The 13,187-nt window shown below is 42.3% G+C and overlaps 1 protein-coding gene across 3 annotated transcripts in view; it reads left to right on the top strand.

Moving 5' to 3' along the window:
• The window catches only part of SAMD12 (sterile alpha motif domain containing 12), a 169,820-nt gene that overhangs the window by 123,480 nt on the left and 33,153 nt on the right, over nucleotides 1–13,187 (top strand). The window contains exon 5 of one of the 3 annotated variants that reach the window (XR_011093173.1): nucleotides 6,947–7,057. The exons of the other annotated variants lie outside the window; for them this stretch is intronic. The gene's annotated coding sequence lies outside the window, so the exon portion shown is untranslated. The remainder of the gene's footprint in view (nucleotides 1–6,946; nucleotides 7,058–13,187) is intronic. 3 annotated transcript variants of the gene reach the window in all.

Here is a 13,187-nt window from a genome sequence, read left to right as displayed (position 1 = left end):
AGCGCTTTCCTTATGAAAGGACCTTTTAAAGATACGTGGCCTGAAGGGTCAGGGCCCTTTTGTTTTGTGATGTGTGGGTATCATTGCAGTCTGTATCCCTCAAGGTACTGGAGAAGTGCACTGCTCCTCTACATGCATTTACACGCACAAAGAGGGGAAATCACAGTTAGATCGACACCAGAAGTGTTATCCTGAATTAGCTTATTTCATTTTCATTAAAAGAAGACATGAGATGGGAGAAAGTATACAGCTGATGTAATGTAATTCGTACATTGTACATCTCATTGTAGGGCCTTCAGCATAATGTGCCACGCGGAGTGTTTTTTTTGTACCGGGGAAATGCAGCATCCTGTTGAGGAGATAGGCTGCTCAGCTGAATGACCCTGAAGTGGGTCTGCAATTAGTGAGCAATAGCCAGGAGAAGTCATGCTGCAGCTGACACACAATGCAGTGCTTTCCAGCCAAAAGAGACACATGCACAGCGCTAGGGAACAGCTGATGGCAAGGCTTTCTGAAAGAACAAGCTGTAACACAGCAAAACTTAATCAGTGCTGTCCTCCCTCTTTCCTGTTCTCTATGTCTTCATTTCTTCCTCGTACATCTGCTGCTTCTATTAAAGACATTATTTTAGACATTAATGTCTAAAACAGGGATCCTACTGAGGAGCCTTGCGGCGCGATGGGTTTAGGTAAAGGCACTGAGCTTTAGGAAATTGCTGGGGGTTAGAGACACAATAGTTGTTGTTACTGCAAGTCTGTTAAAACTAGAGGGAAAGGGAAATGTGGCGATGTGAAGTCTAAGTGCCATGCTGTGACCAGCTTTTACTGCCATAGGGCTAAGAGCAATGGTAGGTCCAATATGAAAGACTACCTTGGAATAATTGGCAACAGCCCTTCCTTTGATTGATTTTTGCTTCCTTTACTTGAATAATCTCACCATAAAAATGTATAATAAAGTAAAATAACACAGGCTCTCAGCGCAGCGATTGCAAGAGCAGGTGAGTCACTGCCATCCTGTTTGTCCTCGACTCAGCAGAGAAGCAGCACGCACTCAGACATGAGAAGCAGAGGGAAGGGAGGCTGGCTCCGACGGCAACTGTAATAAACGGCCTAATCTTTCTGAGCTGCACTTCTAACAAATAATTAAGCAGTGGATGCGTTCTACAATAATACCAGCTGGGCTTTTCTCTAAGTCTCTAGACAGACTTTCGGTGCAGAATTATCTCAAGTGATTCTTCTCTAACTAGCATAGCTCAAGTGAGAGCGGCCACGGTGCAAATGAAGCCTGAGGTGGTTGTATCCAGATCATAACTTCTGGGGTCACCCAAAAGCATCCTTTAGTGCTGCTGGAAACACTCAGAAATTCCTGGTGGAAGGGACATGGCACTGCCAGGTTATTTGTAGAGTCACAAAGTGATAGTAGGGATCCCGACTCTATTTTTTAGGATTGCTGTAGTTCTCACCATGCCTTGGTGCTAAATTACTCTGTATGTGGACTCAGTGATATGCAGATTTCCATCTCACAAGCAATAAGCAGCAAGAGATTTAGGCAAACAGATGTTTACTGAGTGGGAAATGGAAACGAAATGAAACAACAGCGCAGGAAAAACAAATAAGGAAGCCAAGACTCAGCTGTGCTGGCAACAGAGCCAGACCTCTGCCCTGCCCGGGGGGTAGCCAGGGACTGCCCTTCGTGCTTCCAGATCAAAATTCCTGACCGAACTGGGAAGCACTGTTAGTGGCAGAGGTTGACCTCCTTTGCAGGGGTTGTCCTCTGCCCTCCAAGATACGTGCAGTCTGGTGGTAAGGCAACTGTGTGTTTGGAGTAAACAGACCCTTAAGAACCTCTTCAAGCAACCACTGCGGCTGCTTGTGCTGCTGCCTGGTGATCCCTGTGTGAATCATTAACACAGGTCCACAGTGCTTTGTGTTTTGTTTTTATTTTCCTTGGATCCCCCTTCCCTCTCGTGTGGCCAGGAAAGGCAAACACTGTCCCCTTAGTAGAGCCTTTTTCCCATTTCTTGCCCATAGCTCTCTCTTTCACCCTACTACTGCAACTGCACTTTTGGCCTGGTACCATCACATTCATAGTCATCTGACCATCTGAAGCTGTTTTCTGGTTCCAAGTCATTATTGTCACATTCATCAACTGGCATCTCTCAATTTTTCCACTTTTAAGGATGAGTGGCTTGCATATAATTCTGTGAAAGCTGATTCTGTTCTACCTTCTTTTCATAGTTCAGGTTTTCTTCATAAAGTTCAAGTTCATTTCTGCTTCTCTTCGTAAGTCCACCAGTCCCTCTGATACTATGGCTGTCGACCAGAAAGTCCAAAGCAGCAATATACGGGGTATCTCCTCCATCTGAAACTCATCTCGCAAATTCCAAAAGTCCTTCTAATAGCAGATCTCTCTTTTTTTCTTTTTCTTTTTTTTTTTTTAATTTAATGAGCCTCGTTACACTTTATTTGTTCAGCTTTTTGTGAGCAGCCATATGGCATCAGTGGAAACCCAGTGAAAATGTATTTATTATCTCACAAAATGTATAGAAGGATGTCAAACGTAATTAAAAGCATTCTCTTTGGTATATATTCTTACCAATTAGTCACTTGGAGCTTCTAGACAAGTCTTATCAGCTGGCTGGCAGAGGATATCTCTAAGATAGGTGTCATGGGTCAGGAGGAGATACAAAGCAAGTTTATCAGTAGTGCTATTTCAGGTATCACAAGCTACTTCTGAGTTCTTGAAATTCTTGAGCGAAACACTTGATTCTTATCTCTTTGGAAAATCTCTCTTGCCACAAAGTAGAAAATCAGGCACAGTGGAGAAGTGTTTATTTCCTCAGTGCTGGAAGCGTGCAGTCAGGAAATAGTACAACCTGGATTCTTCCCACCAAACTTGCATTGGTTGCCTGAAGCTGGGAGACCAGAAGCCCCCTCCAAGTCACCAGTTCAGATAAGCATCCAGAGGGCAGTTCAAATTGGAGGCTGTATTTATACTTTGAATATGAAGTAATTAGATTCTAAGCTTATGAAGGTTTTTAAATGCTTTTGATTAGGTGGGATGGAGCCAGACTGTAAGGCCTGACAGAATTTGTTTGGACAAGAATTTGGCTTTCAGGGAGTGAGGAATTACTTGGAGAAGCCAGGCAGAGGATTTTATTATTTTTATTTTTTTTCAGAAGAATTCCTTGCTGCACACATCTCACTTTATAAAAACATTTGATAGGAGCTGCTCCTTTGTCTAAGACTTACATGTAGGTCAAATACGAGTGGTTGAACACTCTTCCTAAAAATCAAGTACATCTCTCATCCTCCTCTCATTAAGTGAGGAAATTTGTGGATTTATTTTTCATTCCATTTGCTCTGAATTTTATGCAAATTCATCTGCAAGGCCAGGCTTGTGCTGAAGCCGGTCTAGTCAGCAGCTGCTTTGAAGTGCTCTGCACCAAGCAGATGTCTATAGAGGCAGCACAACTTTCCACCTAACGTGGTAATGGGATTGTTTAGTAGGCAGGCTCGAGTTTTCAGATGTTTCTGTAGCCATTTGAGGCCATCAAAGGGGAGGCTGCTGCAGCTTCTCCTCCCCAGCTTGTTGCAAACTCCTAACTCCTCTCCGGGAACTCGGGCAGTGATGTGGAGAGCTGCCTGGCTGACTTGGTCTAGCCAGAAACACTGACTAACGACTACCAAAGCATTAGGATTTTTGTGCACTCAGACATTCGTCATTCACATTAGCGTGTTTTGCATCATGAAAATGTATTCTCCCCTTCTGCTTGCACACTCATGTCCCATTTGGGAGGACAGAACCGGAGTGTATTACTAAGGCCTCACTTTGTGGACCCTGTTGCCACCTCCCTCTGAGCAATGTTGCTGGAAAAAAAAGGGCCTGCATTTTCTGAAAGGTTACATCTTCTGTATCTGGACTTTCAGGAACAGGTGCAAAAATCCCCTTTTGTCAGTGACTGTTTCCAATTCTACCTCCTGCATGTGCAGGGCGTGGGTGCTGGGACAGTGTATGCTGGACTGGGCCTCCTGGAAAAGCTGCACCAAATATTCCATGGTCTGAATTTTTGGGTAGACTCGTGTGGTGCCAGGAGTTGGACATGATGATCCTTATGGATCCCTTCCAACTCAGGGTATTCTATGGTTTTGTGATTCTATGATTTGCTGTGGGACGGACCTTGTTTGGGGTCTGTGCCCCAGCTCAGAGGTGGGACTGCTTGTCCGTGTACACTGGGAACACTGCCAGTGCAATTTGCCCCCCGAGGTGCTCCGTATCCCCAGTTGTTCATGAGGCAGGCAGGGTAGATGAGCTGCAGCTCCTGTCGGTGGAGGATCAGGTCTAGGTGTCTCCACAGATGAAGCCTGGGGCAGCTCAGTGGTTCCCTCCATCCACGGGGGCTGCGTGAGGTGTTGGGGAGGAAAGAAGCGGAGGGAAGGGTTGTTCAGGCAGTGCGGGGTGCCCACCTTCCTGTGGGGTTCCTACTGATGGGTTAGAAGGTGAATATAAATAAAAAGTCTTCCCTTGTATATTTAGCAGTCATTTGCTGGTGCTAAGAGCACAACGTAGAGGGGGCCCTGCTTTCCTGTACCCGTGTACCAGTGACTTCAGTGACTGGAGCTCCGTTCGAGAGTTCCTTTCCTCCTTGGCAATCTTATTTAGCACAGGCTTCAATTAAACAAGCAAGCCGGGGAAAATAGGGGGTGGTTGCCTGGTAACCAACTGCCTTGAGATCTGGAAAGATAGAGCAGAGTGAAGGGTTAATTTTTGCAGGTGAAAGTAGAATTGTCCAGGGATGTGGGTGGTGGAGGTTTTAAGCTGGAAAGATCTAGGACATGGTTCAGAGAAGAAGTAGAGTTCCCACTGGGTTCCCTCTCCAAATAATAACACAACAAGAACGGTGTTTGCTTAGTTAAAATCCAAGCTGATGGAAATTTAGAGAGAACACAAACAAGATTACTGTTTGAGGGTACTTCCTTGTGGGTGATATTTACATAATTTGCCACAGCATTGCAACATTTTCTATCAGGGCATCTCACTGAGAGTTCAAAGCTTGCCTTAAATAAGCAGTTGTACGTGGCTGCATATCCTACAAAAAATAGGAACTGCTTTTGTGCACGTGTTCCCTGGGAGAGCGTGATTTTTACAAAGTACCTGTGGGTGTCAAAAGATCTGTATTAAATCTTGATAGGTTTATTTGGAGAGAGCCAAAACCTGCACAGAGCTGGGGGGCTTTGCACCTCTGAAAATCAAGCAGCAATCATGCTTCTTCAAAGCTTCACCTTCTGCCTTATCAAGTGCTTGTTTTCCCTTATTCAGTACATTTTGAGTAGTTTTGGAATTAGAGAAACAGAGAAGAGAGCCAATTTATGTGAGAGTCCGTGGTACCTCTTGAAAATACCCTTAACATGCACTGCTAAATCTTGACCCAAAGGATGCGAATCCAGATGTAGAGCTGGGTGGCCTTTCAGGAGACCTGCGTGCCCTTCCCCAGGCCAGGGAGTGAAGGAGCCAGTAACGAGGCAAGTCCTACATGCAGGTGCCTAAGTGTGCTTCAGCCTGGCCCCTGTTTACGGTGTCATCATGAAGAGCGAAGCTAATCTGCAGATATGCAGATTGATTCCCTGCGAAGGCAATCATGAGGCTTCCTGCGAGATCTGCACATTGACTGGCACGCGTAGTCTGCCTGCAATATGCCCTCGTTATTTTCTGTCTGCTTACTGGAGTCCTCTTTTCTTACAGATGAAAAGCAGAGGGTGAAGTCGATTCTTTCCACGAGCTGTTTTTATTTCTTTGTGCTTGTTTGTATTATGACAGCACTTCAGAAGCCCTCCTTGTGGGCCAACACCGCACTGCACAGGTTGCTTTATGAATATGGAGTGCAAAGATTGTAAAAGATTGCATGCTAAATATGTCAGAAAGCAGTAGATAAACACAGCAATTTAATATGGGAGACTAGCAAGACAATAGCTCTCTTATAGTAAGCCACAACCCCAACAAATCTATTAAAGCTTTGTGGACATCGTGGCAAAAGAAAATCTTTCTAGGTTAGGATTTTCCAAGAAGACAGGGATGTGTGGCCTTGCAGATGTTTTGAACAAACTCTGCCCAGAAGTGAGAGCCTTTTGGGAGAAAATCTAATTGTCTTTGGAGATTTTTTTGACTGGGTAGCAGAGACTGGTGTCACTGGCAGAGTTAGGATCAATAGCTCTGTAACAAATAAGAAATGATAGGCAAAGATAGGCTATGCTCGGAGGGACCTTGAAAGTCTTCAGGCATTTCTGAGTCTGCTGTTGCAAATATGAATCCATTATCATCAAGCAAGGAAACAGAGAACAGTCTTCGTGACAGCATTTTGGATGGATGGGAAGCAGGGCCAGGAGTGCCTGTGAAGTGTTACACCCACAGCTGATGGACCCTGGCTCTAAAGATAGTCACGAGCTTGGACAAATTTTCATATGGTGTTGGAGATGAAAAAATCTTATAACGGTAAAGGGGAAATACTGCCAAGACTTAAATATGTTTTTAATCTGTGCAGGATTGTCCAAGTCCTTGCTGGAGCACTGTCTGTACTGCCACATTTTAGAATAATGGCTGGAGTGTTGTGCATCAATTTTTACATGCTTTGGGCCAAGTATGAGTGGCCCAAAAATACTCCAACAGTTTTTTGTTAGGTGCATCCTGGCAAAAAAAAAAGGAACGTGTATCTTTGGAATTTTTTCTCTATTTTTTAGAAAAATCCTTTTGAGCAGAATTTAAAATTCTTTAGCCCCTGACTCCTGCTCCCACCCACCAAAGGATGTGCGCTGGGCTTGCAGTGCAGTGTCCCACACACAGCAGGACAGCCCCTTTGTATGGAAGCATTTTCCTGTGGGTCAGTTGGATTTTGTGTTGGAATTTGCAAATCACAAAGCTCATATCTGTGTCTCCACATTTTCTTTTATAGAGGCTTCTAAATAATCAGCTTCTCCCTGAGCAAGGAAGAAACTTTGTCAGTGTTTGTATGATCTCTACATGGAAGGTGTGCTTAGTGCTGTTTATGTAGGACCTACAGGCAGTAAGTTTTTTTAATTAAATTACTTTGACCTAGAATGCGGTTTAATTAAACACCGTATTAAACAGACTTAAACAAAAAGGCATTTAGTAAACCACTATGCAAATTTCAAGGTAATTAAAATTTGAGATCTGTCAACTTCACACTATCTCTATAATTGATGCTAAATGTGAACAGATCAAATAAGTACACTTTTCATTGTGTTTCAGATTTTTTTCCTTGTGCAAGCTAAGATTGCTAATCACTCCTTTGAATTATTTCTCTATCTGATCTGTTGGATTCATCATTAGAGTGGGTGTCTTTGGGGTTGGTAGTTACTGGTTAGTTTGGATGCACCAAAGACGTCTTGCATAATGCAGAGGTGACAGGGCACTCATTAAAGAAAATAAGATAAAGTGTTAACTGAAAACAATAAAGAAGAAAGGAGTCCTAACTGGAAACACTGACTACGGCTTTCCTAGTTAGTCTGAAAAGAAGTGCTCAAAGGGAAATGGACGTGAAACCAATAAAATAGAAAAATGTCCTCCAAAAGTTTCTAGAATTGGAGTTGGACCAAATCCAATACAGCAAGACTGTATTCAGTCCACCAGGACAGCTGAATAACTTAATTTTCAAGTCTAAGGTCAAGAAAGCAGTGAGCAATATGCATAATTTTCTAGCCAAGAACGACTGACCCTTGTTCCAAGTGATAAATAATCACTATGCATACACAGAGAGCCTTTAATAAATGCTAACTGTTAGGCAAATATGGCCCTAAATGTTGATGAAACTGGCTGTGCTGTTTGAACCGGCCAATAAAACGGGTAGCAGGGGGGAGCCCCACTCTGCCCAAGGTTCCACAGAGTCAAAAAGGAACCTGAAATTAATAAACTAGCCTATGTCTACCTCTGCAAAAGCTGAGGCGTAGGAAAGCCAACATATTTATGTATTGGTAGCATCTGTTACTACTGCTTATACTCTGCAGCAGCTGATGTGACCCAGCTGTGGATCAGCATTTATGAAGGAGCTGAGGATTATGTGCTCAATATCTTTTCAATACATCCTGCTGAGAACTCTGCTGATTTCCAGGGAAGGCCTCCAGAGAGCAATCTGAATGCTTCGAAAGCTGCCAGCTTTCTCTCTTGTTGTCCTCCACATCGTCCTGCCTCTCCCGCTCCCCTGCCTGTCCCCCCATTACCTTGGGAATTCATTCATCCCCAACCACCTCAAGAAATGATTGTGTTTTGTGCTTTCCGAGTTGCAGTCTGTGTCACAGCAAATTATAAAATAACCACAGCCCGTTGAACAGATGGGATTTAAGATGACCTGTAGAAATATGGAGACAACAGAATCTAAGTGTAGATAAAAATTACAATTAAACATCTACTTTCCAGAAAAGAAAAACCGTGTGACAGCAGCAGACTCCCCCATTTACCCTCCGGATTACAAAGGGACAGTTTTCATTTCTTATTGTATTGAATCCTCAAAAAAGATCTGCCTTTATCAGCATTTTTAAAAATTAGGCTGACTTTGAAATTGTGGTTTGTGGATGGTTTCAGAGGTGAAGAGATGAGCATTATTTGCATAATAAAATCACAAAGGGAGTGAGTATGCAAAATTTAATTTATTTAAAATTCACCCGTCCAACATGCTGGGCACAGGTACGGAAGATTAATAATAAAAATAGTCACCTACAGCATATAAATTAATGGCAATGTCCAGACCTAAGAGCTTCCTACCCCACACTCAGAAAACCCTTTGGAGAACAGATACGCAGCATGACCTGAATGTCATCAATTCTGTCCAACTAAAGAAGGTGAGGCCAGCCAGCCTTGTGCTCCCTCGTGCCCGTGGCAGACTTGCTGTAATGCCTCTCCATTTTGCTCTGAGCAGGACTTGATGAGCTGCTGTGGGGCAGGTTATCTGAATAAGCAGATCTGAGTGGGTCTGTTGAGTGAAGGACACTTTAAGTGCCTTAAAAGATCTGCTCTTGAGTTCCAGAGACAGACGTTTATAGCTTTTTTCTAAATCACATCTCTGCAATCAGTTGACACAAAATGGATGACAGGAGGGTATTTGGTAATTCCAGGATCTTGTTAAAAGTAACTTTTTTTTCTATTACAAGCATCAGTGACTGTAATGTTAGCAACAACGCCACTACATTTCTGACAAAAGCTTGATGAAGAGGTTGTGTTTTATTATAGTTTTTGTGCTACATGGTTAGTGATGTGTTACACTGAGAAAGTCCAAACTGAGACAGCCTAAATTCTTCCTGCATTCACCATGTTTCTTAGTAGATGGTTTCTGAGGCATCAAAGCAATAGGGAATATTTGGCATAGGGAAAGTGAACAGTGTTTGAGCTCGGATCTCACGAAGAGTAAGTTTGGGCTTCTAGCTGTCGACACTAATAATGTGACCTACATTTTGCCTGATTTAGATATCTACCTCCAGATGAGATGAGACGAGCTGCACACCAGAAATGTCTGCAGCTCTCCATTGTGGGAGAAAGGAGGGTAGCCATCGAACTCTCATCTGTTCCACTCTGTAGACATCTGCTGTTGGCTAGATGAATCCTATCCTAAGGGGATTGAGTTATGGCCTGAAAACATTTAGTAAATAACTGTGCTCATGGTATTGAAATTAAGTCTGTAAGGGGCTGTCCTAGGAGGCTTCATAACAGAGATTAAAGCATTTGAATATCAAAGTGTATGGGAAGAACAAAGGCTACTGTTAGATTTTAAATGGTTTTATGGTTTGAATATATGATTTGCAAATATTAGTGGGTTTATTTTGGCTGATTTTTTTAATCAAGTCCATCCCAAAAATCATGTCTGAAAACTCCACAAGCAGCTTGGAATAGACAGGGGTTGCCTGTTAATTACTTTTTTGTTGTGTTTGTTGTTTTTTTTTTTTTTAACTTAACTGCTGTGTGATCCATCAATTCTAAACTCTCTGCCCACTAACGATGTTGGTTGTGTCCATGCTATGGGATTCAGTACTGCTTCCCAGCTCTTGGTTCTGGCTACTTCTCACCTCCACATGGTGCAAGGCCACATGTTGCCTCCCGTTGGCAGACGCTGGCTCCTCAGCTTCCATACAGAGAAAGCCCAAGTAGCAGAGCACCACAGGATGCTCCAGCAGGTCCCTGAGGTGGGCAATCAGAGGGTCAGAATTGTGGGACAGGTGCATTTTATAGCATGCTCCTGCCCTACATTAATAAACTGAGCCATAGCAATATAGTTCACCTCAGGCAGAGATTAACAACACAGGCTGGTACAGCTGTAATGCTTGGCTTTGCTCCCAAAGTCCATTGTTCAAAGGTTTATAGAGCAAATCAGGAAAAATTTGGATAGCATAGTGGCTGATGATGGATTTTCTTCCAGCTTTACTTCCTTCACCTTTCCATTTCTTGTCCCTTTAATTCTTGCTGTGACTGCTTTAATTCTGGCTGCCTCTCCTCGTGGGGAACAAGGAAGCTGTGGTAAACTGATTGCTTTTGAGTCAAATGATACCTTCAAGGCAAATTTCACAAGATGCAAGGGCATCTTCATGCATCTCTTGACGAATGAAGAGTGACTGGGAGGAGATCAGAGATGGGGTGAGATGCTCAGGGTACAAGGGTGGAACTGTCAAAGGTGTAAGAGGATGGTGGCCACCACAGCGACATTGCAAGTGAGATAGAGAATCGCTGGGCAACAAGAGCAGATGAGGAATAGGTGGCAAGCAGAAAATGTGTAATCTGATGAGAGACTGGGGGATAAATCTCAAAGTGTTGACAGCTGTGGATTAATTGATCACCGAGACCTAGTGATCTAGGTGCAAATCCATAGTTCTGCATTGATAGAACTGAGACCAAAGATTAAGACATCTGCATGGATGGACAGGAATTGAAGTGAGGCAGCAGCTGAGAGGACTAGCAGAGCAGCACACACTGGGAATGGGGAAGGGACCTTGCATAAGGGAAGGGACCTTTGCTCACAGATAACAGATCAAAAATGGTTTCAAAGGGCTTCTGCAACACTGCTCACTCATGGAAACTCCTCTGGAAAAAGAAACTGAAAGATGCTTTCTGGGAGAGCAGAGAGACAGCAGAGGCCCTCATCTGCATGGTAAAATGAGTCTGGAAGAGATCACGTAGCTTAGTTGCTTTGCCTTTGCTTCATTCCCTCTATACCCATGAAGAAATCATGAGGGACGAAGCCAGAAGAAGACCAATGAAGAGATGATCCTAATTAGCCATAAATCCCCTCCTTTCTTTTTCTTTCTCTTCCCATCTTTCTCTTTCCCATGCTAGTGGCACAGGAGGAGGTCATCTCCGAGACCATTCCAGCTAGCAGCTTTTCAGAAGGTGAAGAGCTACATTCACTGTGGAAGAGTATGAAATCTGGCTAATACTATTTGTGGGGGAAAATTGTTTAGGGTAGTTTTGTGGTTTGGTAGTGCTGAAAATATGTTGTATGCAATGCTGTCCAGATGTGGAGAAGGCTTTATTATTTATTCCTGATCTGGAAAAAGTATGAATGAGAGTAAACATTGTCTGCTTCAGAAGAGATTTTGGCACAAGCTTCACATGGGCTTCTCAAGAAGGTTTGAGAGATTGTAAAATGAAACATGGATGTTTATAATTGAAGAACATTCTCCCCAGGGAATCATATGACTTTTTAAAATGAAAATTCAGTCAACTAGATATTTAGTTAGCCCAAGGAAATGTTTTCAGTTATCAATTAAAGACAGTATGTGTGTTCTGTTGCTTGAAGATGCCATATCTTAAAATGAATCAGGATGCTGGATAATTATCACTTTACTCTTTATTAAAGTGCTGCTTTTCCTCCAGCAGTGGCTGTAACAGCTGTTCAGCCACATTCATTAACTTGTAGAGCAAAACTTTTTGTTTTAACCACAAATACTAGGATTAAGGTTACTTTTTTAAAGTTAGTTTTTCAGCTGATATCTAAATACTGGAATATGTAGGCGTCTAATGCATTTGCTGCTTAAATATGATTTCTCATAAAGACAAATTTCTAAATGTGAGTTTGGGTGACCTTAATTATAAAGTTGCTTTCAGTGCTGTTGTAAAGATCTGCATTTTTGAGAGTTTAAAATAAAAAAATACGAAATGGCTCGCTCAGTGATTGAAGCAAGTGAATTAGAAAAAGCATTTATAAATGAAAAAAAAAAAAGATTTTCCCTCAACATTGGTAGGGCAGGGCTCAAAAAATATTTCATTTATTACACATTCACTCAGAATTTAGGCCAATGAACAGTTCTTCTACTATAGATGAAAAGATGTTTAAATATGCTGCTCAAGGTGGGTTTGTGATGATTTTTGTAACTGTAGACTACAAAACTTGGTGGTCCTGGAGTGAATAGGAATAATGCTGCAGAAGCAACATATACACATAAAAACTATTTAGCTGTGATATGTGCCAATATCTCTCTGTGATAATGGCCATGATGAATTTGTAAGTATAGTTATAAGAATTTGAGTAAATTCCCCAACCATAAGCAGATAATAGAACATTTTAGGAGTTGCATTACCATTAAATGTATTTCTACTTTATTGCTAAAGTTTAGAACTGTTTTACTTAGAAAAGTTGTGGCTATTTAGAAAAATCAAGGGTATAAATCTTAAATTGACATTTCTGAAAGAAGCAATCATGGAAGAGAATAGCTGAGGTGGGAAGAGATTGAGTATCTCCAGGAATACAGACTCCATAACTCCTTCAGGCATCCTCTTCCAGTGTGTGACCACCATCACAATAAAAAAGTGTCCCTTCTTATGTTTAAGAGGTATTGCCTGTTTGTCAAATTCTGAAAGTGCTGCAAGTCCACGGGTCTTATTCCATTAGGTGGAATTTTGGGCCCATGTTTGTTACCATTAGGTCATTTGTAGATGCAAAAATAATCTGGTTTAGATCCTAAATTTAGACTCCTTTTTCTGCAGGCTTTCTCTTTCACAAAAAAAAAAAAAAAAAAAAGAACAATTTCTGACTTATACATGTTTATACCCAGATAGGCCAAACGTAGCACAGCTTTTTCAAAAGCTGAAGTCTCAACAATCCAGCTTTCCTGGCATTCACAGCCAGTGCTCGAAGGCAGTTTGACATGTTCAGTCCAAGCTAAGGTATTGTGCATGCAGTGAAAGGCCTCTCA

Source organism: Anas acuta, chromosome 2 (genome assembly GCF_963932015.1).
Source record: "Anas acuta chromosome 2, bAnaAcu1.1, whole genome shotgun sequence".
Lineage (NCBI taxonomy): Eukaryota > Metazoa > Chordata > Aves > Anseriformes > Anatidae > Anas > Anas acuta.
Note: the sequence above shows the minus strand (reverse complement) of the source record. Positions and strands in the feature narration are given on the sequence as shown.